This window comes from Triticum aestivum, chromosome 1D (assembly GCF_018294505.1).
Source record: "Triticum aestivum cultivar Chinese Spring chromosome 1D, IWGSC CS RefSeq v2.1, whole genome shotgun sequence".
Taxonomy (NCBI): Eukaryota; Viridiplantae; Streptophyta; class Magnoliopsida; order Poales; family Poaceae; genus Triticum; species Triticum aestivum.
This window is the reverse complement of record NC_057796.1, coordinates 292,013,481-292,025,729: the sequence shown is the minus strand read 5'-3', so window position 1 is coordinate 292,025,729 and position 12,249 is coordinate 292,013,481.

The window sequence follows — 12,249 nt, the reverse complement described above, 5'->3', positions numbered from 1 at the left end:
ACCCAAAATACTCTTTTCGCCGCCGCAAGTTTCTGTTCTTCGGATATGTGATACGTCCATTTTGCATCGTGTTTTCCTACTGTTATTTATGATGTTTTTATGCATAATAATGCTTTTTGGAGTAATTGTAATGTCTTTTCTCTCATAATATGCAAGGTACACACAAAGAGGGAGAATTCCGGCAACTGAAAATCTGGACCTGGAAAAGCTACGTCAGGCCACCTATTCTGCACAACTCCAAACAAGCTGAAACTTTACGGAGATTTTTTATGGAATATTTGAGGAATATTGGAGCCAATGAGTACCAGAGGGGGTCCACCAGGTGGGCACAACCCACCTGGGCGCGCCAGGGAGCCTAGGCGTGCCCTGGTGGGTTGTGCTCACCCAGGCCCACCTCTGGTGCCCATCTTCTGGTATATAAGTCATTTTGACCTAGAAAAATAAGGGGAGGACTTTCGGGACGGAGCGCCGCCATCTCGAGGCGGAACTTGGGCATGAGCACTTTTGCCCTCCGGTGGAGCGATTCCGCCGGAGGAACTTCCCTCTCGGAGGGGGCAATCATTGTCATCATCATCACCAACAACTCTCCCATCTTGGGGAGAGCAATCTCCATCAACATCTTCAACAGCACCATCTCCTCTCAAACCCTAGTTCATCTCTTATGTTCAATCTTTGTACCGGAACTATAGATTGGTGCTTGTGGGTGACTAGTAGTGTTGATTACATCTTGTAGTTGATTACTATATGGTTTATTTGGTGGAAGATTATATGTTCAGATCCAATATGCTATTTAATACCCCTCTGATCTTGAGCATGATTATCATTTGTGAGTAGTTACTTTTATTGTTGAGGTCATGGGAGAAATCATGTTGCAAGTAATCATGTGAACTTGATATGTGTTCGATATTTTGATAGTATGTATGTTGTGATTTCCTTAGTGGTGTCATGTGAACGTCGACTACATGACACTTCACCATATTTGAGCCTAAGGGAATGCATTGTGGAGTAGTTATTAGATGATGGGTTGCGAGAGTGACAGAAGCTTAAACCCTAGTTTATGCGCTATTCCGTAAGGGACTAACTGGATCAAAAAGTTTAATGCTATGGTTAGAATTTATTCTTAATACTTTTCTCGTAGTTGCGGATGCTTGCGAGGGGGTTAATCATAAGTAGGAGGTTTGTTCAAGTAAGAACAACACCTAAGCACCGGTCCACCCACATATCAAATTATCAAAGTAGCGAACACAAATCGAATCAACATGGTGAAAGTGACTAGATGAAATTCCCGTGTACCCTCAAGAACACTTTGCTTGCTATACGAGACCGTTTTGGCATGTCCTTTGCCTCAAAAGAATTGGGCTACCTTGCTACACTTTTGTTACTACTATCATTACTTGCTCGTTACAAATTATCTTGCTATCAAACTACTCTGTTACTTACAATTTCAGCACTTGCAGACATTACCTTGCTGAAAACCACTTGTCATTTCCTTCTGCTCCTCGTTGGGTTCGACACTCTTACTTATCGAAAAGAGCTACAATTGATCCCCTATACTTGTGGGTCATCAAGATCCCATCTGAGGAGACCTTTTCTGGTACTCTGCTAGAGGGGGATCGATCACGGAGGGCATATATATTAACCTTGCTGCCCTTTTGATTATGTGTGAGTAGTTTACCACAAACCTATGGTTCCATAGCTAGGATTTAGATGTCTTCCTCTCTCTCTTTGATCTTCAATACAATGTTCTTGGAGATCTATTCGATGTAATCCTTTTCTGCGATGTGTTTTTTGGGATCCGATGAATTGTGGGTTTATGATCAGATTATTCATGAATATTATTTGATTCATTTCTGAATTCTTATATGCATGATTGTTATAGCTTTGTATTTCTCTTTGATCTATCCGTTTGGTTTGTCCTAACTAGATTGATTTATCTTACAATGGGAGAGGTGCTTTGTGATGGGTTCGATCTTGCAGTGCTCAATCCCAATGACAGAAAGGGACATAACACGTATTTTGTATCGTTGTCATTAAGGATAAAAAGATGGGTTTATTCATATTAATTGGGTTTACTTTGTCTGCATCATTTCATCTTACTTAAGGCGTTACTCCGTTCTTTATGAACTTAACACTCTAGATGCATGCTGGATAGCGGTCGATGTGTGGAGTAATAGTAGTAGATGCAGGAAGGAGTCGGTTTACTTGTCTCGAATGTGATGCTTGTATACATGATCATTGCCTTGAATATCGTCATAACTATGCACTTTTCTATCAATTGCCCAACAGTAATTTGTTTACCCACCGTATGCTTTGTTCAAGAGAGAAGCCACTAGTGAAAACAATGGCCCCCATGTCTATCTTTATCATATATTGAAATCCAAAAATACCTGTTGCAATTTATTTACCATTTTTTGTGTTTTTGTTTACCTATATATCACTATGATATTTGATCCTTACAATTGACCGCCAAGGGATTGACAACCCCTTGTTTGCATTGGGTGCAAGTATTTGTTCTTTTGTGTGTAGGTGTGATACGTCTCCAACGTATTTATAATTTTTTATTGTTCCATTCTATTATATTATCTGTTTTGGATATTTTATATGCATTAATATGCTATTTTATAATATTTTTGGGACTACTATTAACCTAGAGCCCAGTGCTAGTTTATGTTTTTTCCCTTGTTTTTGACTTATACAAAATAGGAATATCAAATGGAGTCCAAACAGAATAAAACTTTTATGGTGATTTTTCTTGAACTAGAAGAAACCCACAAGACTTGGAGAGGCGGCCAGAAGACCCACAAGGTGGCCACAAGACGTGGGGGCGCGCTCCAGGGGGGCGCCCCCTGGCTTGTGGGCCCCTCGTGGACCCTCCAGCCCTAATCTTCGCACTATAAATCCTCAAATATTCCCCCTATACGGCTATACCAGAGGGCACACCAAAAATACTTTTCCGCCGCTGCAAGCTTCTGTTCCCGTAATATCCCATCTTGGGGCCTTTTTCGGCACTCCGCCGGAGGCGGATTCGATCACGGAGGGCCTCTACATCAACCTTGCTGCCCTTCCGATGAAGCGTGAGTAGTTTACGACGGACCTAAGGGTCCATAGCTAGTAGCTAGATGGCTTCTTCTCTCCCTTTGATCTTCAATACAATGTTCTCCTCGATGTTCTTGGAGTTCTATTCGATGTAATCTTCTTTCGCGGTGCGTTTGTTGAGATCCGATGAATTGTGGATTTGATCAGATTATCTCACTACAAAAAAAAGACACATTCGTGACATTTTGGGCCGAATGGAATTTTTTTCTGTCAAACTTATGACACTTCTATGACAATAATTGTGACAGAACCCGGTATCATCATAGATGTGGTGGGGTCCTACTTCTATGACAAAAAATCATGACAGAAAATGGGCTTTTTGTCTTGGGCGGGCCGGAGACACGGCTGCATGACATTCTTTGGGCCATCCATGACGGAAAAAACCGTGGTAGAAGCGAGGGCGAGGAAAATATTGGGGAGTTCCCGGTTACGGTGGTTGGTCAAGGGCCGAGCGATGCGCGTTTCTCTCGTACATACGCGCGTGTGTGCGGGGCGTTGGTCTCTAACTGAACCCGAGCGAGGCGTTGGGCTCTAACTGAACCCGAGCGATTGCACTGCAGGCTACGCGTTACTGAACCCGAGCGATCGATCGACGGCTGTTAACTGAACCCGATCGAGCGATTCCTTCGCTACTACTGCTAACTGAAGCCGATCGATGCTGCCTCTGGATGAACAGTGAGCGTTGTTTGGGGGTTTGGATGAACAGTTCCCGGTGGGGGTTGGATGAACAGGAACCCGTGGTAGTAGAGGCCGTTGCCGCTGGATGAACAGTACCCCGATCGATCGAGCCGGTGGATGAACAGGACCCCGTGGAGGGCTGGATGAACAGGACCCCGTGGAGGGCTGGTTGAACAGGAGCCGGTGGAGGGCTGGTTGAACAGTAGCCGGTGGAGGGCTGGATGAACAGTAGCCCGTGGAGGGGTGGTTGAACAGGACCCCCGTGGAGAGGGCTGGTTGAACAGTAGCCGGTGGAGGAGCGCGCGGTGGAGGCTGGATGAACAGGAGCCCGTGGATGAACAGTCGCAGGCGGAGGCTGGAGGAGGTCGACGGTGTATGAACAGTAGCCCATGGAGGCTGGAGGAGGTCGACGGTGGAGATGAACAGTATCCCGTGGAGTACCGTTTTGCGGTACGCCACACCCCTCCCGATGAACAGGACCCCCGTTTCGACCATAGCGCTCCAACACAAGTCTGTTTACTCCGTTTTGCGGTACGCCACACCCCTCCCGGTCAATAGGACCCCGTTTCGACCGTAGGAGGTCCAACAGAAGTCCGTTTCCTCCGTTTTGCGGTACGCCAGACCCCTCCCGATGAACAGGATCCCGTTTCGACCGTGGCCGATCGAACACAAGGCCGTTTCCTCCGTTCTGCGGTACGCCAGACCTCATTTCCATCGGTTGTTCCATCAAGCCGTTGGCTCCCGATGAACACGACGACGCATTCCGTTCCGAGCTAGCCGGTTGGCTCCCCATGAACACGATGACGACGCAGTTTCTCCGTTCTGACTCAGCCATGTACACGAGCCCTGGCTGTACGTATGCGCGAGTAGGCGTTCGAGACCCCGCCCGTATGTACGTACGTGGCCGTATTTACTTTCTTGCGCCCTGGCCAATGTACGTACGTGTACATGCTACGTGCGCGCCTCTACTACGACACGTGCGCGCCTCTACTACGACACGTGCCCTTCCTTGCACGGCCACGGTTCATCGTTGCAGCCTGCAGACAAACCTATCGACCAGTATGTACGTACACGTTCGCGACCAGAATGACAACGCTATGTACGCTTCGACCAGGTGGGTCCTGACTGTCAGGCACTTCCTTGCGTGCGAAGATGTAGCTGGTGGGTCCCAGCAGTCAGGGGGTGAATCATTTTTTTTGCCCGTAATATGGACGCACTTCCTTGCGTGCGAAGATGTAGCTGGTGGGTCCCAGCAGTCAGGAGGGAAACGTTTTTTTCGTGAAATATGGTGGCCCGTCCGGTGGGTCCCTGATGTCAGGTGGAGGAATCATTATTTTCCACGTAATAAGGAGGCACTTCCTTGCTGCGGCCATGGACCCAGCTGTCAGCCTCTCCACGTACAGTACTCTTCCGATGGAAGTCGTTCCTTGACCACATTGACCACGCCGCGCCGAGAGCACCAGAGCAGTGGACGACGGCGAGGCCTAGGAAGGGGACGACGCGGAGCCGGGGAAGACGCGGTAGTGGATGCCCACGCGAAGAGTAGTATGAAGGTTCACTCGTTCGGCTGCGGTGTGAGGCTGCCGTTGCCGCAGGGCCTGGCCAGCAGTGGGAGTAGTAGGGGGCGGTGAGGCTTCCGCAGAAGCACAGCCGACCACGGGAGGCAGGAGCAGGCGGGCTCGCCGCCGCTGGTTTGGGCGGCTGGTGCAAGAAGAGCAGCGATTGAAGAAGCAGCACGACCGTTCAATTCAAATCCAATAGTCACTGCTGCTAGAATCGTTTGTTGACTAAGTTGACAAGCCCTGCGTACGCGTCAACTTAGTAGGCCCACAGGTCAGCCTCCCAACTGGTGCGCCCCAGATGTTAGTGGGAGGAATCATTTTTTTCGCGTAATAAGGAGGCAGTTGATTGCGTGCGGCCAGGCCAGCGGAGGGAGTAGGGTAGGCCGGTGAAGGTTGCGCGGCATCAGAGCGGGCCACAAGAGGTGGGAGCAGGCTGTCCCGCCGGCGCTAGTTTAGGCGGCTGGAGCAGGAAGATCAGAGATTGAAGAAGCACGCCGGCCGTTGGATGGACATCCAACAGTCACTGCTGCTAGAATCGTGTGTTGACTGACAAAGCCTTGCGTAAACAAGTCAGCCTCGAAATCTGTGGCATGTACAGCCCATTTGCTATTATTTTTATAATTTTACTCATTTTCTAATTCATATGGAATTTATTGCAGCCCATTTTCCATTTTTAGGATTGCTGCCCATTTTCTGGTCAGTACCAGGGTTTAAAAATTGAATTAAATATGTGCGAAATTTTGAAAATTCGCAAATTTTTGCTGGGGAACAAAATATTCTTAATCCAAAAATTAGTAGCCATACTAAAACGAATTTAAAAATAAATTAGTACTATGTCATGTTAAATCCAATGAAATATAAAATATCAGTGAAGAACAAAAATAAAAAAAGAAATTAATTTCCCATTTGCTATAATTTTTTTGGAATTTTCAACCCCTTTGATATTACTTTTAACAGACACTGAACATACTCTTTGGCCAGGCCGGAATGCATCCCTCCTCGTCTTGAAAGATTTGCAGCCCAGTAAGTCGGAGAAAACAAATAGACCTAGCTTGGGTATTCTTCAAAAAGAAATACTGGGCTACCTATTTTCCCAAAGAAAAAACTGCTGGGCTGGTCATGTTGTTAGACGGGCCGCAGAGACCGCACAACCTAGTTTATAGCCTGCTCCTCCGAATTACTACTCAAAAAAAGTTGTGCAATTCTGTCGTTAATTGACTATACGTTGAAAATGATGTGGGTCCCAGATATCAGCAGGGTGGATTAGAGTAAAAAACGAGGGGTGCATCTGAGTAGTAAAAGAGGCGCTTGCTTGTGTTCGGGAGTGGACCTGGTGGTCTGTCATACTCACAACTACAGTCCTCTCCCGATTCACTATGTTGACAGGGCCGGATGGCGGCGCCGTGGCAAGTGCACCAAGGCGGAGGATAAAGTGTTGTCGCCAATGTGCTGGGCTGGGTTGGACATTCTTATTGAAAAATAAAAATGGACCGGAACTATTTACAATGTTGACTACGATTTGCATGGGTCCGCTGGTTGCAGGAAGAAAATGGTGGGAGAAAGAAGACTGGTCGCTATCTTTGCCTAAGAATAATATCGACTGAATGTAACGGCACTATCATAGAAAATAATATCCTCCCGTTAAATCATGAATTTAAAGAACTGGTGCATGAGCATTTAGCTTTATTTATTTATTTATTTATTAATTTACTTATTTATGTTTAGGGGACCATGAGCATGTACCTGGGCCAGATTTATGTGAGAGCCTCCCTTCCAGATAATTATGGGCTCTTCTATTGGGCCTTCATCAGTGGGTTGCATGTTATCAACAAGTGGAAAATGTGTTCTGTACCAAAAATAGTATGCGCTACGTACGGTACGGGGCACTAAAGGATCGGACCGTGCAACGACTTCCAAAACATTGTGTTTGTCGTTCTAACAACACATTTATTCAACCAACAGACGAAATATACTACGGATTGTGCATTGAAAACAACAGCAGCAACAACCAGGGCTGGGGGTGCAACAGAAGCAGTAAGTAGGCCAGAAGAGTAAAGACGTAGCTCTCTCTTCCAAACCAAACATCAGCCATCATTACAAAAGGGCTACCAAAAAAGAACAAGTGTATGCATCAAACTAAATAAAGATCCTACTACACCAAGTGTACGCATCTAACTAACTGGCTCAGTTAGACATTACTATTTATTAAGCTGTGGAGATTGGCTGACAGCTTGAACCAGATGGGTGCCTGACGGGGGAAACTCCAGCCAGCAGGTCGAAGTCTGATACTTGCGACCCTCTCTCCTACTTTGGGCTGCAGAGCGTGGCAGCACATATCAGGGTATGGTGCATGCAGAGACGCATGGTATGCTGTGTACACACAGTTTTGCCTGATGAACGAAACCGCGCTGCCATCATGATCCTTGCCGTCGGTTGTCTCCTGGTTAATCAGATAATTCAGTCCGAGAAACAGAGAGCGTGTACCAAGACTACTTACCAGCCTCCAGCCAAAAATTCCTGAAAGCCCAGAGAAGCTGGGATCCTGCTCAAAGACCTTGCAGTGACTGTGATTGTATTCCGCGAAACAACACGTCCGGTACGTGCGAACGATCATCAATCGTTCGCTGTCATCTGATTGAGCCAGGAACCACCTGCAACTGCCATGTCGCTTTTCTTTGAAAGGTTCTGGGATTAGGAAGGGTAGGGGCACCAGGCGGCCTACAACATCATATCAAGTTGGAGTCAAATAGAAAAGGGCTCTTAATGTAGTCAATCTTAAGAACAGCATGTTATGAGCATGAATATTTTTTCAGTAAATGTTGACAGTAATATAAGCAAGCCATCATGATATCGTAGGAAAGTAACATACTACTGTAACAACCGTTTGTAGCGATGACTGGAGTAGGCCAGCAATACGTCTAGCCATAGAAGGAGTCGACAACATAAATGAAGCCCTTGTGTTCAATGGCATCAGAGAACCATGGAGGATGTATGATCCTGTGACGGACGTGCAGATTTATCCACTTACCGCAGTGACCTGTCAGATAGGCGAGACCGCGGTTGAAGAACGCAATTAGCCTGAAGTCTTTATAATTCGCAGATCTTGTGGGCACCTGGCAAATTACAACCTTGAGCAAATCAAACTCGGTATCATGTTGGCTACTGTAAGATTCCGAGTATTCTGGGTCGCGGTGCCAAAGCAGTGCAGTGTTAATCGAAGGAAGGGGGATCAATCGCCGGGTGTAGACCTCCACGAGCATCCAGCTGCCGCGACCGTCGAGGAGCACCATCCAAGACATGTTCATGCCGACCCAGTACATACCGTTAATGTAGTTGAGGGTGACGGGGATCGGATCGCAGTCAAGGGGGTTAATGCTCGCCACCCTACGATTGTTATGTTGCGTGACACTCCGTTTCTGAAGATCAGGCGGCATCAGCAAGCAAGGAGCTGGCTTAAAAAGCTCCGGCCTGAGGGCTTTGAGTAAACGGTACAGCCCCGACGAGCACGCGGCGAGCGGCATGGTACTGAGATTGTCCACACGCGAAACAATGAGCTTGATTACCTCTGTGGGGAGCGAATTCCAGCCACTCTTTCGGCGGTCGCTGCTCGGTTCTGCCATTATTAGTGCTTGGGTTTCGGACGAGGGGGGGGGGGAGGCACCTTAGCGGGGATGGAAGATTGGACGAGATTATGTGCGGACAAAGATGAAGAAGCGAATATGTGCTGCGGGAAGTGGACAGGTGATGATGACTACAGCATGCCGCTTGACTTACGAGACACATACCAGCAGCGTAGGGTCATATCGATGCCAGGCAACTTGCTTCAGTGATCACAGTACTAGTACTCCCTACAGTGCCTACTACTATGCCCTAACTTGCTTGAGTAGAGTAGTAGTGGAGTAGGACTGGAGGAGTAGTATATTCTAATCTAAAAATAGTTACAAAGTTCAATGCCCGAGCGTGGAACGACTACGAACCGCCATCGGTGCTAACTCCAATCCCCAGCAAACGTTCGCTGGGAGACATGGCAGTTGCAAACGCCCGCGATGTAGTTACAATACGTGTGTAAGGGTGGCAGTTTTGTCAAATACTATGGCTTAAAAACAGGCCACCGTCGGATGGAAATCTGACGGTTACGTGGGATTCACCAGGATTGAGCTTGTGGCGAACAATCGCAAGATATCATTACTAAAAAAAGGTTAAAACACCCGGGGCTATAACTTGCACCGGCTGACCACTAACAATGATACTAACATAGTTGTAAAATGGTCAAAGACCGTGTCTACGTGGTGTTTGGAATTATATGCAAAAAAATTAGCAAGATGCCCGTGCATTGCACGGAACATCAAGATGCAACTTTTACAAAACACCTGTTGTGATTGACCCATGCAGGAGTAATCCCATGTGTAAAAACTAATGATACACTACTAGGGAAAACCCTAGTAGCAGCGCTTGATATATGCATAGCAGTAGCGCCGGGTCAAGCGCTACTGCTAGCGCGCTACAACTAAGTTGTAGCAGTAGCGCTGGTAGGGGCAGCGCTACCGGTAAGTATTGTTAGCAGTAGCACTTCCTGGACTAGCTCTACTGATACCTATCAGTAGCGCTTGTCCACAGGAAGCGCTGCTGCTAATCCGGCGCTACTGCTAGGTACTTTCCAGCGCTACTACTAATGTTCCTGCTTTCAGCAATTCGCACCCCTCTACGTATTTGTGTTGTATTTATATAGGCTCTATACAATAGTTTCATCAGATCATAGTAAACATACACTATTCTCATCATATCATAGACATACAGTAGTCTCGTCATACCATCATCATCATCATCATTCAACACAAATATCATCAAATCTTGAAAATAGCGATACACAAGTGCGATCATGTCATGTCTCGAATAAGTGCAACTGCATGGTCATGGCACACACACAAGTTTCATCATCTCTATCTAAACCATGATGTAGAAGAGAAGAGCGATCATCATGAGCAAGAGCGCGACTATGTAGTACCGGCGGTCCCGCCCCTGCTCATGCTGGAGTGTCCACCTTAAGTAACTACTTTCCGCTTCGGCTCTGCTGTCGAACCCTCTGTGGCTAGCACCCGAGTACCTGTGCACCTGGGCCTGAGCGGCTGGCCAGTGGTCGTAGACTCCTGGAACCCTCCCAACGTACACGGCATAGTAGCCCTTCGCCATCTCTGATCTATGTACCTGCATCATGAGTTGATGAATTGAACGATAATATGCAACATAATGTACTTAAGAAAACAAGGAGGCACAATTAGCAAAATACAAGCAACCAATAGTAAACATAAATGACGAAGTTCCTCATACCCAAACTAATTAACTAGAGTGATCTACGCTTGTTCAGGACCACGGTTTAGTTACATCACATAGTTTTGCCATGCATAAACTCAAAGTTTTGCCATAGAGAGACAGTAGTGACACATTGTCATCAACAATCAGTCCTCCATGTCGGCGGTCCAATCTTTATAGTCAGGGAGGAAGCACCCAAGCTTCTTGAAAGGCTTCAGGTCTAGACGCTGAGCGAGCAGCAGTGCTCGGACATCTTCCCGCGTGATTGGCCCATGGTAGAACATCCCTGTTGGTTCGAGGACCTGCTTCATGATCACTTGGGCAAGTTCACACTGTACGTGATAAAACTCAGCTCTGATTCGATGATCCGGTGTCCTTCCTATGCTTGTGGCCCAGCTGACAATCTCGACATCGTTGGTAGTAGGTGACATGCGAAGGCGTTGATTATCCCTTCTGTACTCGAGCAGGTGATGCATGAGGTAGAATCCATCAGCCATACTGGTGTGCGGTTGCTGGATGCAGCAGAAGTCGGTCTTATGACCGAAAGCCAGCCCGCGATTCCTGTACTTTTTCACCTTGATATATCCACCAGACAGGTTGAAGGTTAACAGGGCACTATCGAGAACACTCTTTATGTGCTTGTAATCCTTTGTCTTGAGGTTCTTCGACCAGTCCAAGTACATCTCATGGGAGTATTCGGGTACAGAATGATGAGGACACCCCCCCCCCCCCGCTGTGCAAATTAAGTACACCTCAAATTAGCCTCCATGCTTGCAAAGGAATGATTAGCACTTACGAAAGGATATGTGCGGATGACTTATGTGGGATGATAAGGCACGAGAATCGCTTCCTTGTCCTTATTAGCGATTATGAATTCGCCGAGGTACTTGCTCGCATAGTCACGGTGCTCTTTGCAAACTGCCAAGAAGCTCTCGTGCATATAGAACGGGTCCGCGACGCAGATGTTCTCGACCCTGATGAAGTAGTTCAGATACAGCGCATACATGCGGATGAACTGGAAATCTAGCTTGGTCATGTGGAACATGTCATAGATGTAGTCAGATCGCAGGATGAACTTATTCATGGGCCATCTCTCGACGTACAACCTCCCACCTGGCACCTGAGCCGCATAAAGCAGGTATCCTGGTTTTTCCGCGACCAGAAGGCTTTTCTCTCTGGCCAGCACATCTTCATGGAGTCTCCTTAGATCATTGTTCAGAATGTGCTCTAGCGCTTTCGCAGGTAGGATCGGTTGGGCGGCGACATGGAAGCACTGCGCACCTTCGACAGGTATTCTGTCTACCACCCGGGGCTCTAGAGGCGGCTGGCTGCTTGAAGCAGCTCTGGCTCCTTTAGGGCCTTTCTTGTCCGGTCTCCTCCTTTGCTTCTTGGTGGGTGGCGGTAGTGAGCCCACCATACCTTTCCTAACCACCACCCCCAGTGTCGTCGGGCTAATCAGTGGACGGGCGTCGGGGGGTTGCTGGGTACAGGTGCTACCTCTTGAGCATGCGTTGGTTTTCCCTTGAAGAGGAAAGGGTGATGCAGCAAAGTAGCATAAGTATTTCCCTCAGTTTTGAGAACCAAGGTATCAATCCAGTAGGAG